Source organism: Chionomys nivalis, chromosome 14 (assembly GCF_950005125.1).
Source record: "Chionomys nivalis chromosome 14, mChiNiv1.1, whole genome shotgun sequence".
Lineage (NCBI taxonomy): Eukaryota > Metazoa > Chordata > Mammalia > Rodentia > Cricetidae > Chionomys > Chionomys nivalis.
This window is the reverse complement of record NC_080099.1, coordinates 23999421-24012112: the sequence shown is the minus strand read 5'-3', so window position 1 is coordinate 24012112 and position 12692 is coordinate 23999421. Positions and strand designations below refer to the sequence as shown.

General features: G+C 44.6%; 1 pseudogene; it reads right to left on the bottom strand.

The window, feature by feature from the left end:
- Positions 1 to 356: 356 nt before the first annotated feature.
- LOC130887002 (RNA transcription, translation and transport factor protein-like) lies at positions 357 to 914 on the bottom strand (annotated as a pseudogene).
- Positions 915 to 12692: the final 11778 nt, after the last annotated feature.

The window sequence follows — 12692 nt, the reverse complement described above, 5'->3', positions numbered from 1 at the left end:
TTTCTTAACTTTCTACCCCATTTGTTGTCCTTTTGTTGTGTGCGTGGATAAGGGCGGAGAGCGGTGACAATGTGGGTCTGAATGCTCTCGTATCTTGAAACTTCCTCCGCCAAACAAATTGATGCCTTCCTTTTTCACCCCCTATGTTCCCAAACTTTATTTAAGAAATAAAGCAATGCTGGTAAATTTCCAGAACATAGTCCATCTTCTGGGATCCCTCCTGTGAAAATGTGACATGGGATTTCCAAACATATGCTGGTATACGCAGTTCCCATTGTCCTATTCAGGTGATACCTTTCAACATTCCCCCCGTCTGTGGTCTGTCTTTGACTTAGCAATAATTGTCTGAACAGCTCCTATGGAGTAGCTCTTGCATTAAAACCAAGAATGTGTTTGTCTAAAACAACAGGTAAGTCTTCTTTTGTTGGTGTGCGTTAGCCATTACATTCTGTGTTAGACACCCCTGAAGGAAAATGCAAATTTCCTTAAGCACCGTCAGGTAATTAATCTGACCCTAAATCTGAAGAAGGTTAGCCAGAGCCATTACACCCACTTAAAATCAGAATTATTTACGGCCGGGTTGATCAATGGCTCTGCATGTTTAGCTGTGTTGTCAATATTGTTTGTATTATCAGGTACTAAGCCCTTGTATTTTTCAGTATGGTCTCCATATTCAAGTTTCACAGCTAACCTAAGCACCCAGTCAACACACTGCAGATCCCGAATCTTGAAGGACAGTGAACATCTCCAATCCAGTTTTCAAAGAACTTGGCCAGTCATTACCCCTATCTTCCATCTGTCTGATTTTCCAGTTTTTCAAGCCAAACAATACAGTTTCTAAATTCTGTTTCATCTTTGTAGTTGAAGTTCATAGGGTTGCAGTAGTCCAGGTCTGTGAGTTTGCATCAGAGCATGGTCCCTACTGTACACACAGGTCACCTAGGTGCTAAGACAGGAAAAGCCGATTCCTTACCTTTTAATTCAGTCTCATTCCAGTTCTCAATAGAGAGGCAGAATGTAGCCATATTCTTTCCCAGAACACAGCGGGAATAACTCTAGCTCAATTCTTGATATAATCCTTGCTCCTCTCTGCAATCTCATGAGTCAGACCTTCAATGTCCATATTTCTCTCCCTATTCTGGTCTTTCAAACTTCCACCAGAATGGCCAATTAAGTCTTCCAGATCTTTGCTAGCCTACAGTTCCAAATTCTTCCACATTCCTCTGACAAACCAATTCCAATGACCTAAGTACCATATGGTCAAATTTATCACAGCAATAACCCCATTCCTGGTACTAATTTTCTATATTAACTACTGTTCTTGTTCTGACCAAATAGCTCCTAATAAACAATGCACAAGAGGAAGGGTGTTTTAATTATCAACATGACACAATCTAGAATTACCAGAGAAGAAAGGCTCAATGAATAATTGTGTAGATCAGGCCAGCCTGTATATCTGTGAAAAATGCTCTTGATTGTATTAATTGCTGTGCTGTGCAACGGGTTAGTTTAAAACTGGGAAGCAACACTAGTCCCTTAGTTTGGGTCACAGGCTGTATTTAGAAAGGTGAATGTGAACCCAGGTGTACATTCATTTACTTTGCGCTCCTAACTGTGGACCTGACTTGCTTCTTCAGGTCCCTGCCGCCATGGTTTTCCTGCTGTGATGGACTACACAGCCTGGAACTGTGAGCTCAGATAAACTCTTTCTTTCATAAATTGGTTTTGTCAGGCTGTTTGGTCACAACAGGAAAGGGAACTGTATTAGTTACTTTTTTGCTGTTATAACAAAATGCCACAACTAAGAGCAACTATAGAAGGGCCATTTTGGCTTAGAATTCTTAAAATTCCAGAGGGAGAGGAGTGGCAGGGAGGCAGGGCAGCAGGCTGCAGGCAGGGAGGCAGGAGCAGGAAGCTGAGAGATCCTGTCTCAGTGCAAACACAGGAAGCAGGAAGACTGTACTAGAAGTGGGCCAAGGCTATAAATTCTCAAAACTCACCCCCACTGATGTACTTCCTCCAGCAAGCCTGTGCCTCCTCAGGATTTTATAAACTTCCCAAACATCGACATCAACTAGGTTCAAATACCCAAACCTATGGGGAACATGTTTTGTTCAAACCAATACAAAAGGTTTGTTTTGACCCACAGTTTATGTGAGGCGCCTATACTACCACATGACAGTATGGTACTGCTCTTATAGTGCCGAGCCTGCACTACAGGACCGTTCACAAGCCGGGCAAGGGCCTGGAGATTACAACACAAAAAGACACACAGATAGAGGCACGAGTCATCCTTGAAACAAGAATGCCCCCTTGATTGTATCCAGGGGCAGCTTATATAGGGATCCTTAACTGATATCCACGCCCCAGCCAAACCCACCAGAAACCACTCTCCTGCCATCAGGAACTCCTGAGAGTCTCGTGTTCAGAGCAGCTGCAAGCACAACACGTTGTTTACAAGAAATTCAGGATCTGGGGGTTCACAGCTCCCAACATTTATGAAAGATACAGACCATCATAGCGGAGAAGGCACGGCAACAGGAAGAGATGGTTGGTCATATTGTGCTTGCAGCCAGAAAACAGAGCTGACAGGAAATGGGACCAGGTTTTAAAGACTCGAGGCCCAGACTCTCAAGAGCTGACTTGGCAGGGAAGAGAATTTACTACTTTACCAGAGGACCTGAGTTCTGTTCCCAGCACCCACATCAGGTAACTCACAACCACCTGTCCAGGTATTTGATGTCCTCTTCTAGTCTCTGAAGGTATGAACACACAGGTAGGATACAGAGACAGACAGACAGATTTGAAAACAAAACCTCTCAAGGGTCTCCTCCAGTGACCCACTTCCTCTTGCTAGGCTCCACCTGTTAAAGATTATACAATTTTCAAACCCAGCACTACAGCTGAGAACCAAGCACGTCAGCCTATAGGAGAGACATTGCACATTCAAACCACAGTTGTTAAGTCAGGAAGTAAGGTGTTGAGACACTCACTGTCTCCTGCCTTCTCTTTAAACAGACAGCTGTAGACCCTGCAGAACTGTGCATGCATACACGAGGAAGACAGTGTCCTCTTCAAAAAGAAACTCACATTTTAATTATTTGGGTTTTGTTTTGTTTTAGGTTTTCTTTTCTTTTCTTTTGTTTTTTTGAGATGGTCTTCATGCAGGCTGGTCTCAAACTCAGATAGTTGAGGACCTTGAGCTTCTGATCTTCCGGCCTCCACCCCACAAGTGCTGAAATTATAGGCATGCACCACCACACCCAGCAATAAACCTACATTTTAATCTCAACTTTATTGGAAAACAGATAGAACAGAATCCAAGGACCTCAGGATTTAAACTGCAATGCTTCCCTACCCTAAACTAGCCCTTAGTTTAACACCTAACAGATGCTCACCAGACGGTCAATAAGTGGAATCTGTTACATGTCCCATCATGCCTCACTGCATACTAGCGACCCGCCAACTCCAGGTCCTCCTGGGGAGCCCTCTTCTCCTTTGCATGCACTGTCTCTCCTACTGGGTAAGGTGCACATTCAAGGTTTGTGGCCCAATTGAAAACCCAACATCTCAACACCACCTTGCCAGATCCCCTTAAATGGAGGATGTTATTCTTTGATCTGTATTTTCCTGGTAAAGTGCTCACACTCTGCTTTGAGTTTCTTTTCTGTTTTACATGACAGGGTTTCTCCGTATAATATCCCTTCTGTCCTGGAGCTCACTCTATAGACCAGGCCAGACTTGAACTCACAGAAATCAGCCTGCCTCTGCCTGTCATGTGCTGGGATACTGTGGAATAAAATTTTTGTTTAGTAAATAATGGAGTATTTTCTCTGAACTTGCCCAATACAAATGAACTGGCTATTGTAAACGTAATTCTTTGTTGTTGTTGTTGTTGTTGTTGTTTTCTGGGTTTTGTTTTTGTTTTTGTATTTTGAGACAGGGTTTCTCTGTGTAACAGAACTAGCTCTTGTAGACCAGGCTGGCCTTGAACTCATGGAGTGCTTCTTCTTACCTCTGCCTCCTGAGTGCTGGAATTAAAGGTGTGTGCCACAACCAACCAGCTTATAAATGTAATTCTTTGTTGATAATTGTTCTTATTATATATAGTCTTACTATGTTAAAGTTAAAACCTTTCTTTTTATTTAGACAAAAGGGGCAAATATTGTGGAATATTACTTTACGTAAAGATTGTTACATTTATTTATGTTGCAGAATATTATTTTAACCATGTAAAAGTGTGTTATGTTTCTTTATGTTGCGTTTGTTTACTGATGCAAAGATGTGTTGCTTTGCCTGCCTAAGGCTCTTGATTGGTCTAATGAAAAGCTGAGTGGCCAATAGCTAGGCAGAGGAGGGATGGGGGGGCTGCGGGCAGAGAGAATAAGAAGAGGAATCTAGGCTCAGGAGAGAGAACAAAGGAGAAAGGAGGGAAATGCCCAGGACCAGACAGCCAGGCAGTCACCAGCCAGTCAGACACGGAAGAAGCCAGAAAAATAGGACATACAGAGTGAAAGAAAGGTAAAAAAGTCCTGAGGCAAAACACAGATGAAGAGAAACAGGTTAAATTAAGTCATAAGAGCTAGTGGTTCAAGCATGAGATAAGGCCAAGCATCCATAACTAATAATAAGTCTCCGTGTCATGATTTGGGGCTTGGTTGGTAGTCCAAAAGAAAGCTTGCTACACTAGGATTAAAGGTATGTGCCACCACTGTCCAGTATGCTATCAGTGTCTTCTAACATGGCTGCCTGTGTGCTCCATCTCCATCATGAGTCTCTAAGGGAAAGAGCCTGGCTTTGCTGTTCATTATGTCTCCAATGTATAGTGCCTCCTGTTCCTTACTTGGCCCCTGTGAATATCCACTTGTTGGTTAGATGGCTGCCTGAAGACAGATTGTCACAAGATTCCATCTGCAGGTCACTGTCTGAGAGGGTGTTCCCAAGCTGGACACATATAACACTCCAAGTATTTAGTCTCACAAATAATTGATGTTCATTGTAGAGGAAATAACACAGTCACAGTCTCTTTGTTTTATTTATTATTGGAGGGGGGTATCTGTAGAGGTCCTAGGACCGTCTTGAATCCATTCTTTCCCTCCATTGTGAATTCCAAGGATCGAACTCGGGTCACCAGCCTTGCACAGCAAGGCATTCACCCACTGAGCATCTCACTCAGGAAAAGCACTCAATATTTTAGGACACCATTTCAGATGCTCCTGTTAAGCACCTCCCTCCATACTCACCTCTTTACAGAAGAGGGAGCTCTCAGAGCCCTTTGTACAGAAGAAGCATGAGGATCTCCTCAGTCACCTTCCGAGAAACTGCCCTTCCCCTTCTAGGTTTAATGTAGGATCTCCCATATTAGGTAAAAGAAGCCCCACCCCCCTGGTCTTAGTTGATTGGTACAGGGGAGAGTCTTGGCTCATATTGGGCCAATCATGGCTCCTGACTGCTCCTCTCACAGGTCAGTATTCAACCTGAGGTGGTCAGTGTGTTTCTCACTTAGGATTTGTGGAGTTTGCATTATTAGAGAGAGCTTCTGGTAGATGCTCTTGATTGTCTCCAGCCTTGATGGACATTGTGGTCTGCCATAAGGAAAGGGGGCTAGCATGCACAGAGAGGCAAACACAGCTGACTGAGAAGATGTCCTGGACAGCCCTGGATTTTAAGAGTTCTTTTGGTCTGGTCACCCTGGGCTTCTCCTCCTCCTCCTTGGTTTTCCAACTTGCCTTCAGATTCCCTTTGCCATCAAACCACCCCTCATGGAGAAGAATGCCTGCCACTTGCTGCTGAGGGCTCCTAACAGGTGCACAGCATGCTGTGGACCTAAGTCCATGTCTATAACTGCATACCTACAGTCTCTATGAGCAGGAAAATAGTGTCTGGGTTTCCATGGTTGGTCAATCCCCTGTTGTTAGGAATGCTGACTGTACTGAGCAGCGCTTTGTAGACTTTTTCCTGAATTCTTCTTTGCTCATTCACGTTGTTCCATTAGAACGATTTCCTAGGTAGGAATTGTTCTGCAAAAGACATTCACATAGAAAGGCTTCTGGTGGCTTTCCATGCCCAGTGACTGTTCCCTCCCTCAGACCTTCAAGCAGCGACATTGTTTTAAACTGAGTTACTGTTGTGTGTGACCCTTGTTGGTCCTTTGGGAGAAGGGTGCAGGTTTGGTATCTGATTTGCCTGTAACTGTGCCCAAAATTCAGTTGAAAAGTAGGTGTGGGGTCAGCTGTAGTCACGAGGATTTTTAAGGGATTCCGTTAACATGGGGCCTGTCCCTAAATGCCCAGTGGACTCTGGTCTTGCTGAGTGTATGCTATGGACAAAGCTGGATGGTCACTGGCTGGCACTCATGGGTTTAGTCCAGATGGAGAAGGAACATGACTCAGAGGACACATCTGACGTGACTCCAGGGAGCAGGGCTGTGAGCTCAGGGGACAAGTTGATCAACCCTCAATACGCCCAGCCAGTACTAGGGGAACAATGAGGGTGAAGGCACACATAGTCCCCTCTGCCCTGGGCTTGCAGCCAATTGCCAAAGAATAGGTGAGGGCAAGAGTAAAGGTCATGTGAGATTGGTGGTTTACCCTGCTCTATGAAACCTTCCTGAAAGCTGAGGCTTGTAGGTGGATGCCAGGAAGGCCAGGCTGAACCAAGCCTGTTTCCAGCTAGAAATAAGAAAGAATTAGGGCAGCCAATGGGCAGAAAGTTCCACAAGATTTAAATATAGAATCCACCAATGGCTGAAAGCAATAGAGTTGACAAAACCCTTCCTGACCTGATGTCGTGTTCCACACTAAAAACTCACACCTCAGGATCAGGGGAGAGCCCTGAGGAAATGTAGCAAGAGAGAGGTACCATTATGTTCCCCAGGGGAGGCAAGAACAAGGATACTACTAGAGTCAGTGCCTCTGGTCACTGTGGCCTGTCCCAGACCCAAGGCTTCTGAAAATGTCTCTGCCTGTCCCACTGACGCCCATCCCACCCCACCCCATCTCAAACCGTGCCCTCCCTCCTACAGTCTGATCTGCCCTGCCATATTGACTCTCCTAGTCAGCTTGTTGTTGTTGCTGTGGCAAATACCTGAGAGGAATAAGTTAAAGGGGAACGGGTTTGTTTTGGCTCACGGTATCTGTCTCTTGTTGGTAGAATCCATTGCCTTGGAGCCTGCGGTGAGCAGCATGACATAGGGAAGAGCATCACAGAGCACAGCTGTTCACCTCATGGTGGCCTAGAAGCAGAGGGTGAGGAGAGTCGGGGATAAGAAACAGCCTTCAATGACACAGCCCTAGCCATGCACACCTCCTGATGCCCATTGGCCTATGAGGTCAATAGATTAATCCAAGAAGGGGGTCAGAGCCTTCTTCAAGTTCCTATATAATCTCCCAATAGCTGTGTTAGCATTTAGGGTCAAGCCTTCAACACATGAACCTTTAGGGCACTTCATAGTCAAGCCATTACATTGACTTTCCCAGTCTTGGAGACAGCCGAGCTCTTTCTCTGCCCTAAAACCCACCAACTGGACACACCAGTTTCCATCTGGCCTGCTCTGCTCACACTTTACGTCTGAGGTCAGTGAAGTTGCTTTGGAAAGGCAACCTGAAGCAGTCACGGCCATTAATGTCTCTCGAAGCTCGTTGCATTCAACCACAACTAGAAGTGATTGTTGATCGCTGTGTTGCCCAGAAGACAGCGTCAGATTGGGACTGCCATACTCACCTGTGCTGGGCAGGCCCATTAGAAGGTACCCAGTGAGCATCATGTGGCAAAGACTGGGGATCAGGTAACCACCAAGAGTCTGAAGTCAGAAGCAGGGAGATGGGCTCAGAGGGTAAAGGTGCAACCCAAGTTCCATCCCGGGATCCTACATAAAGGTGGAAGGAGAGAACCGACCCCACAAAGTTGTTCTCTGACCTCTGTACACATGACATAGCATACATTTCCACATATAGATCATGTACACACACACACACACGATGATGATCTTGATGTAACACAAAGACACAGAGGAAAAGTGACAAATCTCAACTCCCTGCCATGCTCACTATTTTTTCCTATCATGCTGGATCTTCTCCCTGCCATGCTTTTAGGCCTCCATCTAAGCTGTCTGGCCTAAGTGTCCTCCATAAAGCAGAGATAACCATGCTGTCCTCTCAGGAAGACAGGAGCCAGAAGGACCAAGCGGAAATACATGGACACACATTGTCACTGAAGCCTAGCCATAATCCTGGGGCAGACGCTCTCCTAAATTCCCATTTTGTAGATGAAACCAAAGCCTAGGAACCTTAGTGACTGGCTCAGTTACTCCAGCTCCAGAGCTAGGCCCTCCTCTACTCAGGCGCTGAAGGTAACACAAAGTACAAGATCAGTGACCAGAGAAGAGCCAGTGTGAGTCGTACCCCAATTGCCACACCACAGACCTCCATTTGTCTCCATTAAATTGTAAGGTTAGGCTGATGTGGAAACCACTGTGCTACACAAACATCTGTGACTATTAATAACTGTAAAGAAAAAAGATTTGATTACATTTTGTATAGCAAAAGACATCGCCAACAAGACGAAAAGATAAAAGAGATGTTTCAACTTTATATGGCCAAGATTTACTACTCTGGTGTGAACATGTTCCAACTTAGTAAATGGAAGAACCGTGAATGGTCCAAGGGGAGAATGGGAAAAAGACTGTGAAATGTCTTCATAAAAAGAAATAAGCAACAAGCATAGAGGTGGCAATTCTTGATGTGATCCCAGGACACAAGAAACTTGGGAGTATCAGTAGAGGCCAGCCTCGGCTACATAGAGACTTCCAGGTCAGCCTGAGCTACATAGTGAGACTTTATCTCAAGAAACAAAAACAGGTCCCAGAGCTTTAGTTCAGTTAATAGAGCACTTGCCTAGCCAAGACCTGGGTTCACTACATGCCATCACACAAAGCACCATGGCACAAACCTATATTCCCAGGACTCCAGAAGCGACGGCTGAAAGATAAGGAATTTAAGATGATCTTCAGTTTGAGGTCAATCTGGGATACACAAGACCCTATCTCAAAAACAAACAGGCCTGGTAAAATGGCTCATCAGGAAACGGCATTTGCCACCAAAGCCGGATGACCTGAATTCGATCCCTGACATGCACACAGTAGAAGGAGAGATGGAATCCCACAGGTTGACTCACAACCTCCACTTGTGTGCCTTGGCACCTGTGTGCAAGTATGTACACATGAACACACATATAAATAATAACATGTAATAAAAACTAGAAAACAAAAAGGGAAATGAGCAATAACTATGCATGTAAGTAGAACTTAAATAATGAGTTCGTGTATGTCTTCTAATACAAAAGGGAAAAATGGCAACATTTATGGCTGATAACAGCATGAAATAACTTTACATATCCATTGTTAGGTTGTGAAATAGTTTAACCTTTAAAAATTTTTCCAAAATATCATCACACACGAAAAAATGTATGAGGACCAGGGATGCATGCCAACTTTCAGAAAAAGAAATAATTATATACAAAGATAGATGATAGACAGATAATAGAGAGATGGTAGACCAATCCAAAGACAGATAGATCATAAGCAAATAATGGATGGAAGATAGGTCTACATGGTAGATAGATATCAGATAAATGATAGACTGGTCTGTAGGTAGGTAGGAGGGTAGGTAGGTAGGTAAATAGGTAGGTAGCTAGTTAGGTAAGTAGGTAGGTAGATAAATGGATGATGAATAGTTAGAAGACCTATATGCATTGCAACATCTCTGTAATGGAAAGAAAAACCAAACTTCTGTCATTCCTATTGTATATTGTGTAGCTATTAAAACGAACAGGGCAGTCCCATGCTTTCTAGTTCAAGGTCATCACTAAAACATCTGAAGGAAAAAGAATGTTGAAGAGTAGTCAGGCAGTGGTGGCACAGGCTTTAATCCAAGTACTCCGGAGGAAGAGGCAGCCAGATCTTGGTGAGTTTGAGGCCAGCCCGGTAAATAAAGTGAGTTCCAGGACAGCCAGAGATACAAAGATGTATCCTATCCAGGAAAACCAAGAGAGAGAAACAGAGACAGAGTGACGGGATCCTTGTGGTTTGATAACAACAGATCACCCTGAACACATAAAGATAAACAAGGGTGATAAATTTTCTAGTAACTGTGTCAGAGGAGCTTGATGGGATTCAGATTCCCCTTCAAGTTTGAGTTGTTGCAAGGAGTACAGATTGTATTGCCAATAGGCGCCTTCGTCTAGCAATAGCTACAGTGTTTCCTACCCAGCCGGTCTTGAGAAACCTTCCCACTCACTCCTGCCCTGCTTTAGTTCCTACAAATTCCGGCCTGGGTGAAAGGAGTTAACAGCTTTCTCAATGCCTTCCCGATTAACACTTTGCCTCGCTCTGCTGCTCAGCTCCTCGAGAAAAGAAACCTTAAATTATTATTATCTTAGAAATATGTGGTGCTGGGTTGTAGCACAGCGGTATAGCTATCTAGTGCTTGCAGGGCCCCGGGTTTCACTTTCGGCCTTGGGGTAGTGTGTGTGTGTGTGTGTGTGTGTGTGTGTGTGTGTGTGTGTGTGTCAGAGAGACACAGAGTCAGAGAGATGCAGAGAAACAGAGAAATAGAAAGAGGGCGAAAGGGAAAAAGAAGAAAGGAAAGGAGAGGAAATAAAAAGGATGGATGGATGGATGGATGGATGGATGGATGGATGGATGGATGATATGCACATGATAGAAATTCAAATATCATAAGGTTGCATAACGAAAATTGGTCTCATTCTCTCCCACTATCCTAGCCTGGTTCTTCCTCTGGAAAACAGTTGGTGCTACAGCTTCTAGAATTGCTTTCTCGAAGAACTTCATGTAGATTCTCTATATCTTATCTTTACAGTGGCACAAATGCACTCGCGTAGATGAGTGTGAAGTAATTTCCATTCTTTCTATCCAGTTTGATTTAGCTCCAAGGCTACATCTCCTTCAAGAAGCCAACCCTCAGCCATGAAGAACCTTACCCACCCTCTCATGCACCCATTCATCTGCCCACTAACGTCTGCAAACAAGTAAGCACTCATTGATCACTCGCCCTGTGCCAGGTACAAGGCTCGAGGCTGGAGATAAAGAGGTGAGAAGATAAGGTCCTTGCCCTCACCCTGTTGGCCTTCCAGTGAGAGAGAAAGAAAAGATGCAGAAGAGAATGAGTAACAGGAGGGACTTAACCAATTCCAGACAGGGATGCCGCACCCAGAGATGGTCATGCTCTCCTAAGGAACGGCAAGAGGAGGGAAGGCGAGGAGTGGAAAGGAGAGATAAAATGATTTGGGAGAAGCAGGCAGGGAAGATCCCTGAGGTGGTAACACGGTAACATCTAAGCTAAGAACTGCACTCCAGAAGGGGTGACTGTCACTGGGTCCTGGCCCTCATGTGTTCCCCAAGGAGAGTTCCTACTGTCCTACCTCATCTTGATCTACAGTAAGGAGTACAGGCTTGGGGCCCAGGGTCTGCTGGTAAAAGCTGGGTGAGCCTTGGAGAATTGATTTCAGCTCTTCGTGCCTCTGCTTTACCATCTGGAATATTTGAAGTTAGATAGAAATAGTGCCAAGTTCCCAGGATTATAGTAACTATTAATTGGCCATGTGATATAGGCAGGCAAAAAAAGATGATGACAGATAACAAGTGAGCATCAAAGTCATACTCTAGCAGAGAAAAAACTGACTAAAATCGTCTTCATCAAAATTAGAACTCTAACTAGGCAATGGTGGTGCACACCTTCAATTCTGGCACTCAGGAGGCAGAGAGAGGCAGATCTCTGTGAATTTGAAGCCAGCCTGGTCTACAGAGCAAGTTCCAAGATAGTCAGAGCTACGTAAAGAGTCATCACTGCCCAGCTGTACAAAACAACCTTGAAAGGGATGAATGAAGATCTCACAGCAGTAGGACTAGAAAAGGCTGCAGGAGTTTTTCAGCTCACAGAAACAGATCTATATTCCAATTACGGTAGTGGTTACAAAAACTACACCCTGTGTCAAAACTCATAGAACTGGGTAAGCACAAAAAGTCAATTTCACTGCATGCTAGTTGAAAAAATAAAGACAATTAGAAGTAAGCAATGATGGCGTTGCTTTAGCTCAGCCAAACATACCCAAACTCCTGTTCTCTCGTTTCCGTACAAGTTCTTATAGGGGAGCCACTGCTATGTCATAACTTCATGAAGAGAGCCTAATACAGAAGAAAAAATATATTTGAATGGAAGAAAGAGAGGAAAGAGTCATTACGGAAATATACAAAGAATAAAGGAGATGACAGGAATTCCAGCCTCCACCAGCATCATTCCAAAGCAATGCTATTAGCCGCTGTCCCATCACTGTGAAGTTTACTTTGATTGATAGCTCAGGGATAACAGGAGGTGGAGGGCAGGGCACCTAGGGAGTGTCACCCTGACTTCTGCAACACCAGTGGGGCTCTGAGAGTGGTCTAGTCCATTGTAGACTGCTAGGTCCTCTCCTGTTCCTTGTCTCTCACAGCAGTCTCTTTGGTACCCCACACTCCTGTTGGGCCGGCTGCCGCTTCCCACCAGCCAGATCCAGTTCGTGCTCAACTGATTTTGGCGCCTACAGTCAGTCCTTCATTCGCATGTATTTACTGAGCACCTACTATGGGTGGGGGTGGGGGATGGGTTCAATTGTATGAATACCCTCGTGAGTTCGTG